Here is a 17,991-nt window from a genome sequence, read left to right as displayed (position 1 = left end):
TTTTGTTTGGCTCTTTCTACATCTCCATCTCCTTTCAGCATCTCTCGCTTCTTGCAGGGAGAGGGGAAGGGCAGGTCGGAGAAAGCAAGGGAGAAGGTGAAGGAAGGTATCAGGACAAGACTGCCTCTGGGGAAGTTCCTTTTATAACGTAAGGTGCAGATAAGTCGGATTGTACCCACGGTGGGGACATTGGGAACGAAAGTGGATACAGCACGGGGACCCAATCTGTGCCTCTCAGATCCTTGAAGGTGTGGACGTATTGCCTGTGGTTATCAATCAATACGTGCCATGAACAATGTCATTGTTGGATTGGAAAAATAATATTTGTCATTTATTTGTGCAATTGCTTTTCCAATATAACAAAATATAAATTCGTTTTTAAATGTTAATAAATTCATATGAATGCATGACTTTTCTGTTTTTGATCCGTTATACAATATATCATAGTAAAAGTAATGGTACCATCATGTGGATGTCTAGGGGGAAAAGGGGGCCTTTTTCCATCAAAATTTGTAAAAATGGGAGTAGAAAAGTTCTGACATCTTAGAAGGACCAAATGCTATGTTGAATAAAGGGATCCATAATTTTCCCAAATACAATAGATAATCTATCTACACAATATAAGCTTATAAACTTGACATTGGATGGATTGGTTTATTCATGAAAATGGGCTACTAGGAATTAGCCTCTTTTATTTCTTTGAAAGCCAATTGTTCGTCATCAGGTGGGTATATTTTTAAAAAGTAAAATGTAAACAAGTGTCTTTTAGGAAAACAGTACATATTAAGTGCAAAAGCAAAAAATACAGTAAGCAAAAGGGAGAAATAAACTTCAAACTTCTATCACTCAAGATATTCACTATTAATACCTAGGTGCGTATCCTTCTAGAACTTTAAAAATATACATGTTTATACATATTATTAAAGAATCAAATAAGATCTTAATCTAGACTCTGTTAATAACCTCTTATCTTTTCCATTTACCAGCTTAGCATTGTCATCTTTCCCTGAGAAGACTGCTAAAATTTGGAATTCCCTACTCAATCATTTTCAAAGGAATCTGTGATTTAGGTAAATCTAGGTTTTTAGAGAGCAGAAGGGAATTCTTATGCTTCTTTCGAAATCGTGCCTGGGAGGTATAAGTTAACACGATTGCACAGAAATGTTTCTGTCTCAGCCTCCTCCCACGTACATAATTATGATTTCTTCCCTTCTGCCACTGTTCTTCTATGCTTTTCATTCATTGTCTGTGATTAAAGCCCCTTTAACGAAAGGCTAGAGAATTCATTCTAATTGAGGATTCATTTAAAGTTCACTGGCCTGGACTCACATTTCTAATCTTTCACTGCTTGTGTCCATTCACTAGATGCCTTTAGTAATACATAGCTTCCTATTCCTGTGGTTCTTTAAAATCCTATAAAGACTCGAGGAGTGAATAGACATCAAATAGCACTCTACTATTCCACAGAGTTTAGTTTAATTGTGATAGGACTATGCAAACTAAATTTCCATTAATAAAAATATAAGCTTGCAAATGATTGACTCTGTAATGTTTTCATGGGCTAGAACCTTACAAAGGGCAAACTATGTCTTCATAGGATACCTTTTAGACTAAAGAACAGTAAAAAGGACCCAGAAAAGGGTAAAAAAAATAAAGGCTTTGGACAATACTATCTATAGAGAAACTAACAGAATTGGAATTGTATTCATTGCCTTTGGTAAATGGCTGTTGGTGATTACAGTTACCGTGGTCAATATGTTCTATGGTGGATTGTGACCAACTGTTAGTGTGGACAAAACACAGAACAAGAACTGAAAGCCTTACAACAAATACTTAGCTAATATTCCTAAAAGGGGATTTTTTTAAAAGGCCATTTGTTAGAAAGACAGTGGATTTGATGGAAAGTACATTGGAGCAGTTTGAAGTCTGAGTATCTCGTGGGCACCGGCACTGACTCACATGTGATCCTTCCTGTGCCCCGTTAGCTCCCCGCAGGAGTTTACTCGTCGTTATCGTTACGATAGAACGATGGAGCAAAGAGATGGCTACTATTTCATCAGCCCCAGCGTGCTTCCGTCAGGGTAGCATTATTCTCACCCAGCATGGCAGAGCCTGGGTAAGTTGCCTTCTCCAACATCCATCTTCCTATTCTGTCTTAGAAACAAATCCTGATACTTTCAACTGAGCACACTCTGTCCTAGAATAAAAAAGACTACACTTACGAGTTTTCTTGGGGCATGGTGTACTCATGTAACTCTGGTCTGGTAAATGACATGAAAGCGACGAGTTGCCCAGGAATTGTGAAAAGGTAGCTCAAAGGGAGCAGACTCAGCTTCAAGGGGTGCCTTTTGTGCCTTGCTTTTTCTCCTTTAAGCCCAGGAGGCAGATGTCCTGGCTTAAGCGACAGAAGCCACTTTGTAACATCAGGTGACCTTGGGAATGGAAGCCATTGTCCAAGTGATGGAACAAAGGCAACAGCAGAGTCACCGTCTACATCTACACGGAGGTCTGCTCTGTGCTTTCACACGAGAGATAAGTACATTTCTACCTTCTTTAGTCCACCGCTAATTTTTCTTTTCTGTTGAAAACAGCTATATCTGATCCTAACTTGTGCAATCTATAAAATGTGATTACTTGTGGTTTTAAAATAACTGTAGCTACCAATTATTTTACACTTAGTAGATGCCAGACACTGTGCTAAGTGTTTAATGGACAATAAGGATACTTATGAGGTAGATACTATTATCTATAATTTACAAATGAGGAAATGGAGGCTTAGAATGATTATATAGTAGCTACAGGGTCAGGCAGCTCATAATTGACAAAGCCTGGATTCTAAACCAGGTTGGGAGCACTCCAAAACTTGTGCTCTCAATCACTATCATCAGTTTAATGCAGCTATCATTCTCTGTGGGTAAAAGATGGTGCTCTTGTCTTACGCATGACTATACGAAATGCACAAGGAGCACAGTGTTAGCTAAGGTTTCTAAAGAACCTTATAGAAGTGTCAAGATATAGATAACATCCAGAGCAATCTGCACCCTGAGCAAGGCTGGCAACAAAGACCCAGCTTGCCTGCCGTAACACAGATACTGACAACTTCCCAAGCCTTACCTAGGTTATCAAACATTTTACCTTCATAAGAGATTTGTGAAATGGAAATGACACTACCTAATATCAAAAATCGTATTAGGGATTAAATATGATGATCTATGTAAAATGTAGAGGAGAGCTCTAGGTATACAATAAATGCTCAGTAAATGGTACCTGACAACACTATCATTTAAGGGCTTGATAGTGATGTTATGGAAATTTTGGGGAGTCAGAAATAATAGGTTCAAATACATCCTCTGCAAGTTGGTAGTTATGTGAACATGGTTCAGTCATTTAACTTCTTGGCATCTAATTTTCTAAGGAATTGATTACTTATTTTATAGAATTGTTCTTGAAGATAATGTCTTTAAAGTACCCATCCCCTTGGCTGACATAGTTTAGAATCCCAGCCAATGGAAGTATTAATATTATCAATATTATTCTCACAGCATTCTAATAAACATACTTACCAATAGTTACTTTTCCCTTGGTCTATCAGCTCGCATGGGAGGGAGTGTCCCCTACCGGGTGTCTCTGGTTAGGGGCAGACAGCGGCAGTACCTACCGTCCTGTACTGGGGCAGGCAGTACCATGGGCGATTCTACAAGTCCTGTCAGACTGCTCTGGAATTCAAGTTCGTCTCCCCCAGCTTTTGTCTGTGGTCACGGCTTGGTCTCCGTTCTGCCTCTACACTGCAGCCACGGCCAGTCCACGCTCAGCAGGACAAGAGGAGGACTGTTTTGCGCCTACTGAAAACACAGCGCCTAATTGTCGTGGGAGAGAACCACCTTCACAGGTGCTATTCTGGAAGGCGTGTGCTCCACGGGAGAACATTTTCATATATTTCTCTTGGCAGATTTTCACTCTTTTGACAGCTGTGTTTCATAATAAAACAGTACAGAATGAAAACAAGAGTTTTCTTACACAAATATCACTTATTTAGTTCTGACACTAACAATTTGTTTAGAACTTTATTAGAAAGTCATCTTCGATTTTTAGGAACTCACAACCGTCGAAGCCTCATGCAAAGTTCTAAACTGGCAGTTTAGAAGTTTCTGCGTCTCCTTCTCCATGTCAAGTTTTATCTTAGGCTGAAATACTCACATACAATCTTTTCCATTTTAAGATGTCTCAAATTGCTCCCATCCTTCATGGGAAACACAGGCTCTAAACTGCGACTTTTAGGCTGCTAGTGATAAAGGAATCAGCAGGGAAGGCCTGGAGGAAAGGTGCCCAATCACCTCACTCTTCCCAGCTCTCCTGTCCTGGAGGTGGCCTCAGGAAAGGGCTGCTCTGCCTGGGCAGAGGGCAGGAGCTGCGGAATCCACGATAGCCCATCCGAAGTCATCTTCCCAGGTGGCAGCACAAACAAAGCCAGACACCACAGTGCTTTCCAAGGAGGTGAGCCCTTTCTTGTTTCTTTAACTGCTATTTTCAAAACTCCAAACAAAAATTAAGTTGTGCATACATGAAAAATAGCCTACACAAGAAATAATTCTCTTTTCAAAAAAGGAAGCAGGTTTTCTGGGAGGCAGGGTATGTGTGGGGTGCGGTGAGTTCTTAAATTGTGGTTTTTGAAATCAAGATCAACGTTCTTTGATAATCAGCTATGTGTCAATCAGAAAGGCTGAGATTGCAACACCAGATAAAGGTGTGAAGGATTTGGTGGTGTAACCGTGTGTACGTTCTTTTTGATATCTGCATCTTTTTTGAAGGAAAAATGTCAAGTTTTGTTTTGGTGTTGTGGCAAAATTTCAGAAGACCTTACTTGCTTATTTCTCCCTTTCTGCTGCTTCTTCTGTTACCAATATCCTGAGTTACTCGTGCTGCCCCTACAAGGATGACAGCGGGAACAGCAGTGGCGGTAGCCAAGCCTAAAATGGCCAGGCTGCGAGACAACAGGGCCCTGGACTTCACAGTGAGCTCCCTGTGTTCCCCGCAACACCTGCCGTCATTGCCGTGTGTGCTACTGCTGGGCCTCTCTGATTTCTTATTTCTTGGGGCTCCCATAGCAATTTGTACTAACTCGATTTTAGAATTTATCAAATAGCGTTATAACTGGCTATTTATGTCTCTTTGATCCATATGGTTTTTGATGGCAGAAAACACTGGTTCAGTAAATTTTTTTGTTCCCCTCCTCCCGGGTGACTAGAATACTACTTGGTACATAGTAGGTATTCAATAAATTTTTACCGAATAAGTGAAAGCTCTCCAGGCTATAGCAATCACAGTAGACAGAGATTCTTAGATTGAAATTAGATTTAACATTTGATCTTTTAGAAAATAGTGAAAGTATTCCAACAATAATGGAGTATAATACCTAACCTTTAATAAAGGAGATGTTAGTCCTTTCGTGTGACATATAGGTGTTTGTTAGACCCAGGGATTAGCTTTCTTTTTAACATGAATGAGCTAGCCCAGCAGACTGTGTCTGGATGCAATGCTCTAGCTCACTCTGGGTCAATACCAAATCATTGTCCTTCCATTTTGCCTCCTCCCAGATGTCCTTCGGAGCCCTTACCCTAGTGCAGCATCAAAGAGAGGGCTGGGTACAGTGTTCCACTTCCATGGAGAATCTCTGGTTCAAACGTAGACCACTAATGCCCAGTAAGTCCCTTAATCTATACATTTAAATGCTTGGTAGTGACTTTCTTTGTTTCTACCTCTGAATCTTTAAGAAATACAGCCCTTCATGGACGTGGCATTGCTTCTTGGAGATACTGACCCTGAGTAAGTTAGGGCTGCTCTTGGGTACTGCTACAAGCTGGCCACCCAGAGAATGTCTCCTGCTCACTGAATGAGCCGAGTCTCTGCTTTGCTTACCAGGCTGGTCTAAGTGCATATGCAGAAGGCATCAGTGCTGAGGAAGCTGTCGGTTGCCCCCCTGCCCCAGACCCACCTTTAGAACAGGGGCACCGATTCCACCAGCTTCTTGGAATGCTGACAGCTGAAGGGTTGGCGAGCCTTTGCTGCAAACTGCACCTCCATTCACATGGTCCATTGGCTTCCATGTTCCATGGGTATCAATTTGGAGGGAATCTCCCCAAAACCTCCTGCATGCACGTCTCATCTCAGATCTGTTTCTTAGAGAACCTCACCTAAGACAGGGAGCAACTCTAAGCTTCCTGCACAGCCAGACTTACTGATGGGTTTAGGGAATAAGGGAGGGAGAGAGAGAATGAAATGGGTAGCATCTAGACTCATGACAACTAGTTCTGCAGGCACATGTTCAGTCTGGGGCACTGAATCTGCCAGTCACCGGGAGGACTCTGGTGTTAGCTTTAGCCTAAGCCCTCTTACAAACTAAGATCTTTTAGTCTTAACCAAAGAGAACTTCCTGAACTGAGGTCTGTAAAGCATTCACAAAATCCAAATCTTCAGGAATCACAGTAGGATAATAAAAAAGCAAAATTTTTAGCTTTAAGGAAACTCAGATTCAAATTCTTGTTCTGGCAATTATGAGATGAATGATACTAGGCTACTTATTTTATCATTCTGATTTTTAGTGTCTTCTTCTGTAAATAATAATAATAAAAGTCCCCTCACATGACTCTTGTGACGTTCAAGGACAGAAAGTTTATGCAAAGACAATGCCTGAGATCTAAGAACACACAGGACTTTTTAATTAAGACATTTTTAACTCTTGGTTTACATACGCTGCTTACCTTTTGTTTAAAGACTTTGGGGGACAGGCTTAAAATCCTCCTCTCAAATTAGTTAAGTTTTAGTAGATTTTATTACAGAAAACTTATTGTTACAGCTAAACAAAAATCATCAGTAGTAGTTTCTTCTCTTTTCTCCTTCATTCACTCTTTCTCTGACCATTCTTCTAGCACATTGCACATTTTCTTTAACCTAAAGTTAAAAGATTCATTTGAATTCCCAGTGAATTAACCAAATTCTGTTCATCTCCTTTTGGTGCTTCCCTCTGATCTAAAGAAAAAAAGTTTTATAATGAGATTCATGAAAACCAACATTTATCTCTGACTTCTTCCTGCCCCCAATGCTTTTAAAGCAGTTAAAGATAGGAAAGCCTGCTTATACTCATACTTTTTTTTAGAATTCTGTAGTTTCCTTTGTGGAACCGTAAGCCTGTCTTGGGCACACATTGCAGTTTCTGCGCTCATGCAAAAGACGTGTGTAAGTGCCACACACAGACACCCTGTGCCCCGGCTGGGCACCTTGCACAGCCCCTGGGGTTCCGAGTGAGCAAACGGTGGCCCTACTTTCTCTTTGCTCTTGGGCATGAGTGGACTGTGGTCACGATCATCTCCTTTTCCTGAGGACCACCGTCTCAGGTTGTCCCCATTCCGCCTTAAAGAAAGTGCCAATGTCAATTGCTTCCTGACGGAGAGCGTCATAAAGCAGAGGGCAATGGCCTCCTCTCAGAACACCGTGCAGGATGCCGGCCTCTGATCGTACATGCGCTGACTTCTCCCTCCTCTTCTTCTTTAAAGGTCCCATATAGATAACTTTCAAGGCAGTGACACGAGTGATACGCATGCCAGCATCTTTTAGGTTGAGGTGGCAGATACGAGAGAGATAAAGGTTAAATATTAGTCTTAGCCAGAACTCTACTCCACAGTTTTTATTCACTTATTTTTATGTTAGCTTTTGTGCATGTGGACAGAGGCGAGGGAAAGGGAGAGGAAGAGGTGGTGGCAGAGAGGACAGTGACACTTCCCACGAGGCTGCTTCCCGCAGGTGCTCAGGGGCCTGGTGCAGGCTGCGTGGCCAGCGCCCAGCCCCACCCAGCAGACAGCTTCCTCCCCTCTGCTCTCTGCTCTTGCACTTAGACTCGCACTGGGTGTGCTTTTCTGCCAGTGGGCATTCAGAAAGCTGGCTCAGTCTCCACCCCAAATCCATAATCTCATTTTTCAAAAATTTTAAATCAAAAACTAAAAGGAAAAATTCATTTTGGGGGGAGTTAGTTCTTTTCACAAGGTTAGTTTGTGCCCATTACCCACTGATAGGAGGACGATTTGAGCAAACGATCACATTTAATTAGAAAAGGAAAGAATGAGGCTTAGCTAGTAATGATGATGGACAATTGGAGTAATTAAAATTATTTTTGAAAAGCAGTGATTTCTTTTAAATTAAAATATGCCCAGAAGCTTATTTATATTTTATATATATTCAAATCACTTTTTTGCTATTCAGTCTCTCTCATTTTAAACCATTTGTGAGCTGACTTTTCCATTTGTGCTAGAGGATGTTCTACATCCCAGAATAATAATTTAGAATGTCCCATAAATACTTTAAAATTTATGAGAATATCTCTCACTGGCTAAACCACAATTCCTTTAGTGTAATAACTGTGGAAAAGAATAGCAGAATTCTAGGGAAGATAGTTCTTGGTTTTAACTTCTTTATGTTCAATAGCTTTATTATTGTTGAAATTCCCCAAATTAAAATGCAAAAGCACAGCTTCTTGGCTGGGCTTGATTACTTAACCTTAATAAAATATAAGGGTCTGTTTCATTAATCAGAAACATACCAGACACAGTGCATGAATTTTATCTTCCACTTTGTCCTTTGTATTTCAGAATGATAATAATAATAAAATAAAATTCTTAGGTTAGGCAAGCCAGAAAATCATATTTTCTTTGTTTCTATCATGTTCCTATGTAAAATGGATTTCTCAGACAGACTAAATGCCTTAAGGGGCAAAAATTCCTATGGTCCTGTTCTCTGGAAATCTTTAAAAATAGAATAAACTTTCATTTGTCTGGGTGTGGTTTCAGTACAGTCTGTCTTTGGCAGGGGGATTGTTTAGCTGACTTGCTGATGTTGCTTTAAGCTGCATGATCACTTAGGTGGAGAATTTTCCCTTAATCCTTGCCAGATTTAATTTATCACAACCATACATGTTTTTATGGATATAGTAAAACAAAAATCGGGTGCAATCTTCTTTTCCATTGTAAAGTAATAAAACAGTTTATTTCTCAAATTCGAGAAAGTAAAATTAAATCAGGAACATGTATGATGTTTTCCCTTTCCTCAGATTTCTACTAAAAGATAGTGAAATGTGATAAATCGCATGCTATTTCAGGCAATATCTTTTCAAATGAGTGGACCAAACCAGCAAAACGGAACCACATGCTTGGTGAGGGCCACCTTCATGTCAATCGTGTGAATCCGAAGCTGGGCTGGACAGACAGATGCAACCGGCCAGCCCAAGGTGTGCTGGCGGGTGGTGCGGAGGCCACCTGTAGTGGGAGGGGGTGATGAAATGACTTTGCAGGTCTGGTTATACCCTGTGTTGGCCCGGTCCCCATTGTGCATGCATCACTCTGTCCTCCTCCCAGACACGCCACGGCAGCCACAAGCTCCCCGCTGTCCCATCCCCCCTTCTTGGAGTGATATGTTACATAAGTTTTCACTTTCCTAAGAAATGCCGAAGAAAAGAGTAGTGTTATCATTCCAGCACATCAATCATTAACAGACACCTGCATGCCTTCACGCTCGCGCGCACACACACACACACACACACACACACACACACACACAGAGGCATAACAACAGATCACTTCTTATTTTTATTTATTTATTTTTTAGACAGAGTCTTGTTCTGTTGCCTGTGCTAGAGTGCGGTGGAGTGAGCCTAACTCAATGCAAACTCACACTTTTGGGGTCAAGTGATCCTCCTGCCTCAGTCTCCCGAGTAGCTGGGACTATAGACACGTGCCACCCACACCCTGCTAATTTTTTCTATTTTTAGTGGAGATGAGGTCTTGCTCTTGCTCAGGCTGGTCTCGACCTCCTGACCTCAAGCGCTACTCCCACCTCGGCCTCCCAGAATGCTAGAATTATAGGCGTCAGCCACTGCTCCTGGCCGGATCACTTTTTAAAAACTATATTTTAGCTATAGTCAAATTCAAAATCATATTTATTCAGGCATATGCCAATTCTTTTTTCTCTGTTTCAGGAAAGATTTCCGAAGTTCGTTTTTAACAGCTTTATTGTGGCATTATTTATTTACCTAAAAATGCATTTGTTGTATAGCTTCAATGCAGTGTTTTTTAGTGAGTTTCTGAAATTGTGTAACCATCACTATAATTCAGTTTTAGAATGTTTCCGTCATGACAATATGTTCTCTGGGCCCTTGTGCCGTCCAACCCCCTCCTGTACTCCCAGTCCCAGGTAAGCACTAAGTACTTTCTGCTCTATGGATTTGCTTTTTCCAAAAATTTTATATAAATCAAATCATGCAGTATGAGGTCTTTTTCAAATGCATCTTTCACTTAGCATAATATTTTTGAGGTTCATCTGTATTATAGCGTGTATCAGTAGTTTGGGTCTTTTCATTGTTGAAAAGTATTCCAATATATGAGTATGCTACTTTTTTTAAAAAAAAAAGAATTCTCCAGTTGACAGACATTTGGCTTGCTTCCAATTTATGGCTGTGATGAATATACTGCTTGTGAATATTCACATGTAAATCTTTGAGTAAACAAGGATTCTTCTTTCTCTTCTTGGATATCTATCTACTCAAGAGCGTATGACAAGTGTTTATGTTTAACTTTTTTAAAGAAATAGTGTTTTCCAAAATTAGTGTATTTTTTTACATTCCTTTCAACAATGTAGAGTTCCAATTTCTCCACACATATTTGCCAACACTTATTATTGTCTGGCATTTGATTATCATCATCTTAGAGGGTATGAAATGGTATCTCAGAGTGGTTATGATTTACAAAATTACTTAATGACTTTGGATGTTGATTACCTTTTCATGTGCTTATGCATTTGTATATCATCTTTGCAGAAATGTCTATTCAAATTCTTTATCCATTTTCATTTTCGTTCTTATTTTTTATTGTTTTTATTCTTTTTCATTTATTGAAACATAATAGGTATACATATTTTGGGGTACATATGGTATTCCAATACATTCATATAATAAATAAAGGTTAATCAGGGTTCTTTATCCATTTAAAAAATTTTTTAATTATTAAGTTGTAGAAGTTCTTAATATATTCTAGATACAAGTCTTTTATGAGGTATATATTTGAAAATGTTTTTTATCAGTCTGTGGTTTGTCTTTTAATTTTGAATGTGTCTCCTGAAAAACAAAAGTTTTTCAATTTTGATGAAGTTTAATTTATCAGTTTTTCTTTTATATGTCATGATTTTAGGATCACATCTAAGAAATCTTTGGCTAACCCAATGTCAGATATTTTCTCTCACATTTCCACTAGAGTTTTTATAGTTTTAGCTCTCACATTTAGGTCAATGATCTGTTCTGAGTTGATTTAAGGATCTATAATTTTTTTTTTTTTTTTTTGGTATATGGACATCCAATTATTCTGGCACTGTTTATTGAAACAATTATCCTTTCTCCATTGAATTTCTTTGGCTCTTTGTCAAAAGTCAATTGATTGTAAATATAAGGGTTTATTTCTGGACTCTGTATTCAGTTCCATTGATCTATATGTCTATCTTTATGAGCGTCATACTGCCATGATGATGGTAGCTTCACAGTAAGTTTTGAAGTTTAGTAATGAAAGTTCTCCTACTTAATTGTTCTTTTGTAAGCAGAGCCTCATCATTACCCTGGTGCTACTCCTTTCACTATAGGCAATGGTTCAAGTGCTACTCCTGAAAAAAATTATGAAAAGGGAGATCATATCTGGGTTCGTGGATATGGAACTGGACCTGACAAATGTAAGTTATGGCAAGTCCAAACCATTTCAGACACTGAATGAGAGACTAGCTTGTGCTAGTTAGATTGTGCTACACAATAAAATGCCTCAAAGCTAGTGGCTTAAAAGAATCATTTATTTAGCTCACAACTGTATGGGTCAGCAATTTGGGATGTGCTTAGCTTGGATGGAGCAGGTCTTCTCCTAGCCTGTCACATGTCTGTGGTCAGCGGCCAGGCACCTGGGGAGCTCTGCTCTGAGTATTCTGGGCACAACCCTGTAAGTAGAGTTGACTTGCTCCGGAGATGTAACACTTGGATGAGTAGCTTTAGTTCTTTGGACCTGTATTTATGGATTAAATATACTCTTCAGGTCAACCAGGAACACCAGCCACCACTTACATATATATTGGGGGAAAAAACCTAAGCGAATAGTTTTACAAATACAATCCATTTTTAAGTTGGAATTAGTCTGAGTTATATTTATTTCAGAATATATAGAAAAAAGCTGGATTTATATAAAAACTATGATATATTTTTTTTAGCCAAACTAACCAATTAATTCAATTTCATGTAGACAGTGCAACAAGGTTTCTTGTTTTTCTCCTTGATCTGATAAGTTTGTGAGTGGAAAGTACTATTTTGGTGCATTATGTTGGGATTGCAGGTACGGAATTGGACCTGATGACTTTGAGTGATGGCAAGTCCAAACCATTTCAGGCACTGAGTGAGTGAGACACTAGTGTCTCAGTGATCCTTTGTCCTGGCTGCCACGTTATGAAGGGAGCTTCTGGGAAAACGCAAGATGCTGAGATGGAAGGAGAAATTCACTTTAAGTGGCCAGTATTATGATAGAAGGTTATGGCTCTTTCAAATCAAATTATTTTAAAAATAGACATTTATCGTCCTTGGTCAGAGATAGGCATTGTTGCTGCTTTCTGGTATGGTGATTTAAGGGAGTCACTTGCAAGCTTCAGGTTCTGTTTAAATTTGTGGATAAAGCAAGAAAGATGATGCCTGATAAGGATGAGTTGCTTCGTTAATTAAATTACCAGTGGAAATTTTACTAGCTTTAATTAGTGTAAAATAAGCCACAGAAATAAAGACAGTGATTAAAGCCTGCTAATCTGATTAGAATCACAATCTGAATTGTCATAGGGCTACTTGATAACAGAGAATCACCAGACTGAGGCTAGAAAGATGCGGGGACCTGTTTCAAAGAAGAGGATGGTTGTGAACGGCGCATACACACCTGGAGCTGTCAGATTGCCAAATTGTTTGGGGGTGGGTGGGCGGGAATCATGCCTGACATACGCCATGAAAATCGGGGGGCATCCTTGAACTGAGAAGAGCCGCCTTCCTAGGAGGAGGAGCTGAATCTAACCCCATTGCTTTCACTAGCACAGGGAGACGTTAGCCAGCCTGTCCCCAGCCTCTCCGAGTTTCAAACATATGGAAAGTCTGCAGAGCAGAAGGACTGTCCTTTCTCTATCCTGACCTACACAACGAAAGTAGTGTTCCTTTCAGATGTGTACACAAAGGATATCCAAGTGTCTCGTGTATTAAAAGAAATGCTGTTTCATTAAATTCAATGCAGTACAAATCACATCATTAAATTATCATGTAAAGCCTTTCCAATGCTCAGGTCCTCAGTCTAAGTTAGCAGAAAACCAATTTTAGCTTATGAGTGTAGATAGATGGAAACTTTGCGTTTTCTTTCCACTAGTTCTCACCTATTCCCCATTTCCTGGTTTGTAAAATTTCCAATTGCCCCAAAGGCTGAATGTTAAAACAGGTAATCTGTCTTCGTCATTTTTTCTATGTGTCTGTACAGTACATTGTTTATGAGGTTTTAATAATACTTAGATATTCCTAAACCAACAGAAACCATAACAAATATTTTCTATTAAAACAAATAGTAACCAAAATTTTTAGCAGATACTCAATTATACATTAAATAAAAACAGTATAGCTTGTATTGATTTAGGCTTCTGATACTTGGCATTGACTATTTTAAAGTTTTATTCCACTGGTATGGGTTTATTGTAAGAATAGATTTTCCTTCAGTTTTGCAAATGCTGAGATGGAAGGAGAAATTCACTTTAAGTGGCCAGTATTATGATAGAAGGTTATGGCTCTTTCAAATCAAATTATTTTAAAAATAGACATTTATCGTCAATTTGATGGCATGGGTTTCAACCACAATTCTGTCACCATGCCCATTGAAATGATGTAGTTCAAAATAAAACATTATTCACTATGGATTTTTTATTAAAAGTATCTGCTAAGAGAAAAGAAATTTCTTTGGTATTCATGGCTAGAAAACTAAAAAGTGGGATGAACAATTGCCAAAAAGACTTGGATTAAAGGTATTCATTCTTTACATGTACCTAATTTATTAATTATAGATCACAATACACAATTTATGGTTCTCACAAAATATTATGCGAAGTTCAATTTCAATCTTGAACTATCATGTACATGGTAACAGAAATAATGTTTAATATTGTTTTCAGCCAATGAATACTTGTTGAGAAGCTCAAAGATGCATTTTTCGTCCTGTGTGTTTGGTGTCTTTTAAAAGGGATATATATGATCCGGTGAAGAGATGGACTACTTACTTGTCTGTCTTGGATTTTTAAGAGACCTACTGATAAGGTTGGATCAATACAGACACTTAAAGACACAAACAGTAACTAGGTTGAACGTTGGATGTTCCTATAAGTTCAGACTGTGTTCTCTCCTTTCCTCCCTCCCTGCTCAATCTGAAAGCCACTAGGTGGGCTGAGTGAGAACCTGCAGAAACCTGCAAGAGGGGAGGCAGCCACACAGTGTGGTGCAGTTGCCCCAGGCTGCTCAGGAACAAGCAGGGTTTCTGCACAGGGAGGGGGCAGATGAGGTGCTTCTGGAATTCCCAGTGATGGAGGTTGAGTCCGAGCAGGTGAAGAGGTCCCCCTTGCAAGGAGGCGAGGCTCTGGTGGCCCAGTAATGCAAGTGGAAGGCAGACTTGGGAGGGGAAAAAGTCCATAGGTTGAGGCAGATGACTGTGCTCTGGCCTTGACGCAGGGAGTTGGAGCTCCAGTGTGTGCAAAGAGCTTGTGCATGGCCTGGCCAGAGTACTGGAGCCCAAGAGCGGGAACAAGGTTGCCTGGGTGAGGGGCGCTGGTGGTGCCACCCACCATGGGTCATGAACCTGAGAGCGGGGTGAGGAGGGCATCTTGGCAGCAGCCTGCATGCATGAGTGTTGGAGCCCCTGCCGTGTGAGGACAGCCCCTGTGCCGGGAGCATGGCGGAGGGGCAAGAGTTTGATATAGCATCTGCATGAAGACTGGGAGTCCCATGGGTCCCCAGGGGGGTGGGGTGGGGGTGCTGAGCGCATAGATAAGCATTATGAAGATAAAAGGAGTCAGGTTTCTCACTGTTGGAAACAGGGAAAGGGAGAAAACCTGGAATGAATCTTACAGCATTAGATTGGAATTGTAGATATTGGTTTAAACTCGTGGGCTTCAATATATAGTTATAGACAGATGCATGCATGTGTAAATAGCTACTGCTAGGTATGCATGTGTGGGTGCATATATGTTTATAGTGTGCGCATGCATTTCCATGTGTAGATCCCCCGCTCTGTCCAGTGAGAGAGCCTAAGAGCAGTGACACTGAGGACCACTGACTCCATATGGCATCCGTTGGTGTCTGAAATGCAGTCTCCAGTAAAGAACCAGGACTCCTAGGAGAAATGCCTGGTGCTAGGAATGGATCAGGAATGTCACAAAGTAAACGTGAGGCATGTCATTATGCCAAAAACAAGGAAGCACTCACAGAACGATGAGCACATTTCAGAAGCACAGAAACCAGATAGCCAAATTGGGGACAACTTTAGCAACAAAACAAATGAGAGTCAACCTTTCCTTACCATAGTATACTAACCGATTAATGTAAAAGAAAGAAGAAAATCATTTGTTAGGCATTACAATAATAATTCAGACAAATCACTTCAATGAATGAATAAAGCTAGTAGTGGTAGAGTTTGATGCTGCATGGGATATTATTGTCTTAAAGTATCTCCACAAAAAGACAAAGAATGACTTTACAATGAGGAAATCTGACAGACACCAACTTAATCAAGTGGCCAAGGTTACAAGTCCATTACCAAATAAGACTAATCAAAATTGTATTGATATAACACCTACTTGGGTGCCATGAAAACATAGCATTACATGCGTGATATTTCTGCCAAAAACGTATAACCTGAATGCAATCATGAGGAAACATCAGACAAAACCAGAGTGAAGGAAATTCTTCAAAGTAACTAGCCTATATCTTCAAAGTGTCCGTGTCATGAAAGCCAAGGAAACCCTGAGGCACTGTTGCAGATTGAAGGAGATTAAAGAGACATAGTCACCTAGTAGGGTCCAAGATTGAACCCTTTGCTAAAATGCACATTTTTAACCAATTGCTGAAACTGGAATGGTGAATGTGAATCAGAGGGTAGTGATGTATTAATACTAAGTTCTTTATTTCAATGATTGCATTGGGGCTTTGTAGGAAAAGATTTTGTTTGTAAGAAATACATTCTAAAATATTTGGGGGTAATGGGGCACTAAGACAGCAAAACTGTTTTTGAAAGCTTGAAATCATCTCAAAAGAGAAAAGAAGAAAAATACACCAGGAATCCGAAAAATCTGTTTTCTAGAGTTGTCTCTGCTATGAGCGGCTATTTGAGGGAGGACACATCCCTTCATCTCTTTATGTCTCTGTTTCTTCATCTCTTAATGAGGGAGTTGGACTAAATTACCTTAAATCCTCTTATAGATCTAATACCATAACGTTCTCAAATGTCCATCAAAACATTGCACAAGAATAGGATAAGTGGTAAAAAGCTTTCTGGAAGAGGAAATCTTATGGCTGCATTTTATGAGAACTGAGATTCCCTGTGATGCCCGGCAGAGGATAAGGGAATGGAAGAAACAAATGTGCTGCAACCAAAGAATGTAAGGGAAGTTATATGACAGGGGGAGATGGAGAGAGTTTTATTTTCCACTGGAAGGTTTATTGGTGCAACATGCTCCCTTCCTTTCTTCCCTCCCTCCATCTTCCCTTTTTCTTTCTTTCTCCCTCCTTCCCTCCCTCCCTACATACCTCTGTCTTGAACATTTCCCACATTCAATACACTTACAGAAACACTGGGGAGTGGAGGTAAAAAGGACAGTTCCTGCCCTCAAATTGCTATCATGTTCATAGAAGAGGAAAGACACAGATAACAAAAAACCCCGCTGAAACTACTTGCCCGTCACAGTTTGGTGTTCTGTCTCTGCCACTCTGATGATCACGATTTAATTAGCCTCTTGATCAACAATGGTACTCCCCCGAACACATTCTCTTCCTCTACTATGATTCTTTTACAGACTAGGTGACATGTGGCCTTTTTTTCATTGATAGCTGTAAATGTTATCAGGGAAAGGAAGTGTCTGAGTCCAGAGAGCAGCCCTCTAGAGACTTTATGTGCCTGATGACTCCAGAAATAAAACGGAATTTAGCTCTTTGATTTTTAACTCTCAAAGAAACCTTGCTCTCCACTTCCTGTCCCAGGGAAAACTGCAGTTTAAGAATTTATGTATGAAATGGATAAATTTTATTTGGGTAAAACTATGAAATGAAATATGAATTGGGTTCTTCTTGAGGCATAAATTATCTTTTCACTCTGGTAAAAGGATAACATGTATTAATTTATATAATAGTGTTACGCTAATGTCAGGGAATTTATATGCATGCCACTGAAAATCACTAAGGGAGTTAATCTTTAAAATTCATATTTTTTTAAAATGGGTAGTTTTGGAAGAGACGTGGAAAATTATATTGCTTGAACAAAATATGTTTTTTTATGAATTTCCAAATAAATTTTTCCTAATGTCCATCTTGTTCATTAAGCCTACATAAAAAGGACTAAAGCAGCCATTAAGAAGTGGTTCAGTGGCTCTCTGTTTGAAGTGTGTGCTACTGTTCCAACCAATAATGTGTCTATTGTCTTGGAAAATGCTAATTGTTAAATTGATTGTGATATTCATGTTCCAACACTCCAGTTAAACATTGCACAATGTACCATGTGATGATGGAAAATAGCTTGTTGTTTGATGCACTGTGATAACAGATCCGCATCTATCTCAATTATGAAAGGTTGTTTCAGTGCCATGATTGTTTTTCTAAATGTGGACAGCTCAGCCCAGAGAAGGGCAGCGCAAGATTTTAAATTATGCTTA

The sequence above is a fragment of the Microcebus murinus genome, chromosome 15, assembly GCF_040939455.1.
Source record: "Microcebus murinus isolate Inina chromosome 15, M.murinus_Inina_mat1.0, whole genome shotgun sequence".
Classification (NCBI taxonomy): Eukaryota; Metazoa; Chordata; class Mammalia; order Primates; family Cheirogaleidae; genus Microcebus; species Microcebus murinus.
This window is presented reverse-complemented; position numbering follows the sequence as displayed.